This window comes from Neopelma chrysocephalum, unplaced genomic scaffold, assembly GCF_003984885.1.
Source record: "Neopelma chrysocephalum unplaced genomic scaffold, ASM398488v2 Primary Assembly neopelma1_25, whole genome shotgun sequence".
Taxonomy (NCBI): domain Eukaryota; kingdom Metazoa; phylum Chordata; class Aves; order Passeriformes; family Pipridae; genus Neopelma; species Neopelma chrysocephalum.
In genome coordinates this window covers 23326299-23332132 of record NW_020897694.1, presented here as the reverse complement: position 1 = coordinate 23332132, position 5834 = coordinate 23326299, and the positions used below count along the sequence as shown (strand labels likewise).

The window sequence follows — 5834 nt, the reverse complement described above, 5'->3', positions numbered from 1 at the left end:
CTTACTGGGAAAAAACTCCAAACAGTGTTGTAGCTCAAACTGTCCCTCAGTGTATTGACAAATAAAGAATTTGGAGGAAAACATGGTAGTGCAGCCAAAATTTTCATCAAAAACTGCATGCACAAGGCTAAACCCAAGGTGTTTAATCTAATTTGCTGATGACTTTAGCTGCCTGGTGAGATAAAGCAATACTCAAACCTTAGAATTACTTAATGAGCATTCTAAGACTATGGATGAGGGAACAAGTTCACTTGTTGATAATCCTGTGACATATTCTTCACAACCAGGGAATTTTATGTATCAGAATAGACTTTTTAAAGAATAGAAAATCTACCTTACATGCATATTCAGTCTGATGCCTGATGCTTTGTCAGGCAGTTTTTCCTCAGGGAACTATGTTGAAATCCATTATAAATATTCAGCTTCTGACATGTCTGCAGATAAATTAATACAATCCAGTAGGCAATTCCTCTTTTTCAAGACTCAGACACACTATTTTCATCACCAAAAAGATACAAAAGAGGCATATTTTTATATGCCTCGTGAATAGTGCATGAGAAGGAACACAATGTGACTGAAGTTCTTTTAAACAGGTAGTAGGACAGAAGATGAAAGCTGAAGAGATTTTGTGTCCTACATTGCATTATAGTCTTAATTTTCTGCAGAGTTTAAAAGTGTAATGAGTTTATTCTCATTATGTACTTTTGTACACAAACATACACATCTACTATTATGAAAATGCATTTGGTCCTTAGTGTTATTTCCCTACACTGTGACAGGAGTAAAATTTTTCACATTTTTAATAAAATTAAAAATCACGTCTTGGGTGGCTATAGGGATTCTGATAGTATTTATAGAATCAACAGGGATAAAAAATAAATACAATATGAAATTCAGAATCAATCTTAAACTCAGCAGAAAGATTACACTAATAAAATTTAGACCCTATCAGGTAGGCATCATCAACACAAAGGTTATCAGGATGTTGTTTGGATGTTTATACTAAAATCCCCAAATTGCATGCAAATGATAGAAACTGACAGAGAAGACGAGTGAAAAACTCAGCATGAAATGTACTTTTATGTCAAGGTTATAAAAGCTACCCATTTATGCACCATATTCACTATCTCTACAATAAATTAGATGCCATCTAATTTAGTCTAAAACACACATTATGATTTCTAAAGCTAATGAAGGATCTGGGAAAAAAACTTCAGAGAGCACACACAAAAATTGCCAAGAAATCACTAGGGGTCTTAAACTACAGAAGGAAGTGAACTGTAATTGCTTAAAGTCTTTATGTAAATATTTAGCTAAAATAAATGATTGAGACTATAAGCTCAAAGGACATTCCTGCCTATTGGGTTTAAAGGCGGGTTTAGATGCCAACTGAGCAGGGTATGACCACTTTGGAATAGCAACTGTAGTGATACATTCTATTCAATTGCATACTGAGAAAACACTTATTCCAATATGTGTCAAGTTTCAGTCAATGTGTGTCAAGTTTTGAGCAGAGTGTAACCTTTCACAGAAGAAAGTTTCAAATTTTCAGACTATATAAACATAAAAAAGGAACTAAAAATATGTGTTGGCAAGAAAAATGAGCATCTGAATTTCATCATGGAATGTGACTTTATGAGGTGAAATGTGGAATATTTTGTGGGGAAAAAAAGGACAAACAAAAAATTAACAACAAAAAACCCTCACCAAACTCCAAAACCAAAACAACAGAAAAAGACATTTATTTTCTTATGATTGTGCTAAAATAACCATGCTCCCATTCCTTATGCATTATTTTATGAGCACCTCAATCATAGAACATTCAGAATTTTAAAAGAGTAGCTGCTGGTAGAATGAATACACTAAACAGAGAATATATATCCTCATCTGGATTACAATAGATTCTTTATTCTTCCTCAGTACTCTAAATTTAAAGTGAATATTGTAACAAAGTGATGGCAAATTTGTAGAGATGTAATGAGTTGTCATCTATTCCTGACCCTATTTTGGAAGTATATTACTGTCTTTATAGATGGAGAGATGACATAAAAGAAGAAGATTAGGTAGGTATAATATAACACAGATCATCCTATCTTTAGGCAGAATCACCACTTCCAGCCATCATAGCATTACCTTTGTGAGGACAGATATTATCAGTATTGATCAATGAGGAAATTATAGAGATATTTCACTGGGTTCTCCAAGAGCTCAATACCTAATATTATTCCTCTGTTTTACCCTGACAAATGGTGGATTTTGTAAGTAATGGCATTCTTGGTAGTATTTATGTCAGAAATGGTACAAACTCATTTAAAGCTCAGAGATGGTTCAAGCCTTACCAGTTAGAGATATCAACCCCAGAGCTTCTGAAAAATGACAGCTGAGAATTCACCTCTTGTAACTTGGACAGTGCTGCTTACCATCCCTGTTTGAGATGGTAAGATGACATCCTAAATTGCCATGCTCCATATGCTTCCAGAAAGTGGGACATTTCACAGTAGATGTATGTGTAGATCATAGAAAAATAGAATTATTTGGGTTGGAAAGAACCCTAAAGATCATCTAGTTCCAACCTTCCTGTCATAGGCAGGGAAACCTTCTACTAATTCAATCACAATGATAGGTTCCATTCTAAATATCACCTCTTTCAGTTTTAAACCACTGCCCCAGTCAAGCAGGTCCTTGTCTTTCTCATCCTAAGGGCCCTAGAGCTGGACACAGTACTCCATGTGGGTTCTCACAAGAGCAGAGTAGAAAAGAATCGCCTCCCTCCACCTGCTGGCTACAGCATATGATTTATTCTCTGGGCTGTGAGCGCGCACTGCTGGCTCATACTCAGTTTTTAATCCATTAATACCTCCAAGTCTTTCTCCTCAGGGTTGCTGTCCGTTCACTCATCACTCATCCTGTATCCATGTTTGTGACTCTCTACTCCAGGTGCAAGACCTTGCACTTGGCCTTATTGAACCCCATGAGGTTTGCCCAGGCCCACCTCTCAAGTCTGTCAAGCTCCTTAAAGACATCCCGTCCCTCCAGCATGTCAACCACACCACACAGCTTGGTGTCATCAGCAAACTTGCTGAGGGGGCCCTCAATCCCACTGTCTGTTTCCCCAACAAAGCTGTTAAAATTAAAAAAAAAAAAAAATTTCTATGTGCTGGGATTTATATTAAGTATAAGTCAACTATTGTGATAAAACCTCTATCTTTCTTCATCTTTTTTTGCAGAGACATAAAACATTCTTTGCTCTTTGCTTTCTGCTCCTCTTCAGGCATTCAAAATCTGTTTTGTAGATTTCATCTTTAAAAAAAAAATTGAAGTTTATTCTAAAGGAGAGAAATCTAGGCTTAAGAATTCTGGATATAAGAGTTCATTTTGTACTTGAAACTTAGGTGACAGGTCTCTGGAAATTAGTGTTTGAATAGAAATAATATTGAAATGTATTAAAAAAGTAGTTCTTGGGGAAGCAAAAGTACTTTGTTGATGTTTTCATGAAAACTAAGGAAAACAAAATATTTACTGCTCAGTCCAGCTATATCACTTTTCCCTTGGTACAGTAATTCGTATTAATTTAGTAAGAAAAGCTGTCAAATTTCATGTAAGTATAGAAATGAAGAATACAAAATCCTCTATCTTTAATATAACTTTGTTTGGACTGTTCTTTAGTTTCAGCTATTTCACACCAATGGCTACATTTTCTTAACTCCCAATAGTCCAGATGGAATACCTCATAGCAGTGGGATGAAATTGAACATGGAGTCTCTTTGCAGAAATCTTTTCTGCTTGGAGTTGGTAGGTACTACATTTTTCATAAATCACAGGCCATACTAATTTTTTTCCCCATGCTTCAAATATTTTTCCATATTTGGAAAAATTTTACATATCTTGAACTCTAAAAAGAAGACATCATACATTATATGTTTAACTGAGAATAAAAAATAGAAAGAGATACCATCAAACTTCTGGACTAACAGTCTAAGGATTTAAGTCTGTTTATAGTTCGATAAAGAGCATATTGGATTTAGTTTAATGGCACAATAAGAACATTTCCCACAGATATATCACAGTTTATATCATAAAGTGGTGTATAATATAAGTGTAAATGGTAAAATAATTGTGAGAAATTTACCTTATCAATTTAATCAATGTTATATACAATTTTAATAGCAGATTGAACAGTTGTGGAAAAGCCATTTATATTAAGAGAATTTGGGTGCATTGTAAAGCTCCCCTGCATACCCAAGTACAATTACTTGTGATTAAAAGAAAATGTATTAGATAATTGTTGTTCAAAATTGGTACATTATCTTCTAAAAATTGCTAAACACTAGCTCTGTGACCAATTTTATGTCTTCAAAGCTGATATATATGAGTTAATATCAGGATACTCTTCTTAATTTTGACTATTTTATCAGTAAATAAGAAAGGTATACTTTCTTGAACAGTTTCATAAAATGTTCCCTTTTTTTAATGTTAGTGCATGCCAACTTTTTGAGACTAAGATATGAGTCCTCCATGCTAGATGTGCTACACAGGTAAGTGGAAGAGTGTCCAAAGCAATGTCCTGCCTAATTAAAGTTGACAATAAGAAGTATATTTTAAGTGTTGTGAAACTAGTGAACTAGTGGAGAAACATAGGTTATAAAGGTTACTTCTTTAAACATTAAGAGAAAAGCTGTTCAATTTAAAATTTTATTGACATTGGATCATAAAGCACATTAACAGCTGGACTGTTATAGAACTGGGAACATGTCTCATTGCAATATGCAATGGTATCTTCAGTAATACATTCCACAGCAGAAACACCTCTGAATGTCAGAAAGCTCCACATTCAGTGAGTTTTTAATGGACCGATGTATTTTACAGTAAATTTTTCCATTTATTGAGAGAACTGCCTGTGGGTTGTGGGCAGAAGGTAAGGTGGGAGCACAACTCACAGAAAGACATACATATACTTGCTACAGCAAAGGAAAAAGTCTTCAAATTTTTTCACACAGAAACAATCTCTCTTCTCCCCTTCCACCCAGGTAGGTATCATGAATTTAGCCTAGTTAGCCTAATTGTTAGCAAAAAGCAGTGTAACAACTCTTTTTTAGTAGAGGTGAACAAAATATAACAACCCATCTGTTCCAAACAACAGAATATTTGAGTTCAAGGAGATAGATAGCCAAACCATGAAAGCAACCTGCTGATCATCAAGTGCAAACATGTCCTGGACTATCCAGAACAAACAGACTCTGACACAACACTGACTGCAATTTGGAAAAAGAGTGAGATTTGATCAGACTAATCATCAGTGAGATATTTTCTACCCAGTCCTATAAATGAGGACAATCAAGAATATTCAGAGATGCCAGAGGAAGATATTCCAGCAGGGACCCAGAAAAAGGAGATCCTGTGAAACTGAAGGGAACTTATGACTGTGCAGCAGGATTTGGGACCATGACCATGACTCCAACACCTCAGACCCTGTGGCCCAATCCAAGAAATGCACATCACATGGCTGGGACTGCTGTGCTACATGAACATTGAGTAATTCATAAAGTTGCGTATATCTATGATTAAAGTATTTTGGTATCCACATGCATTCGGTATCCGCGTGCATTCAGTATCCACACTGTGATTTGGTGTTAAACCACAAGAATCGGGTTTCCATTGCCTTCTTTTTTTTTTTTTTACACTAATGAGAAAATCAAATGGGAATTTTAATAAGCAATGGTTCAAGATTTTCTGCTTTCCTGCTACATTAAGAAACACATCCATTACGTTTTAGAGAGCTGCTGCTCTTTAGAGGCTGAAGAAGTGAGACTGAGTAGGGCCACAGTATGCAGAAC

At 35.3% G+C, this 5834-nt stretch overlaps 1 long non-coding RNA gene across 3 annotated transcripts; it reads left to right on the top strand.

Annotated features, from left to right (window-relative positions):
• Positions 1-2668: 2668 nt before the first annotated feature.
• On the top strand, positions 2669-5572 carry LOC113963487. 3 transcript variants are annotated; one of them, XR_003532837.1, is made up of 4 exons: positions 2669-2678; positions 3714-3792; positions 4478-4535; positions 5317-5572. It is a non-coding gene; the product is annotated as an uncharacterized LOC113963487 (long non-coding RNA). The 3 variants fall into 3 exon arrangements; XR_003532836.1 differs by lacking the exon at positions 2669-2678 and adding an exon at positions 2714-2908; XR_003532838.1 differs by lacking the exons at positions 2669-2678; positions 5317-5572 and adding exons at positions 2714-2908; positions 5141-5250.
• Positions 5573-5834: the final 262 nt, after the last annotated feature.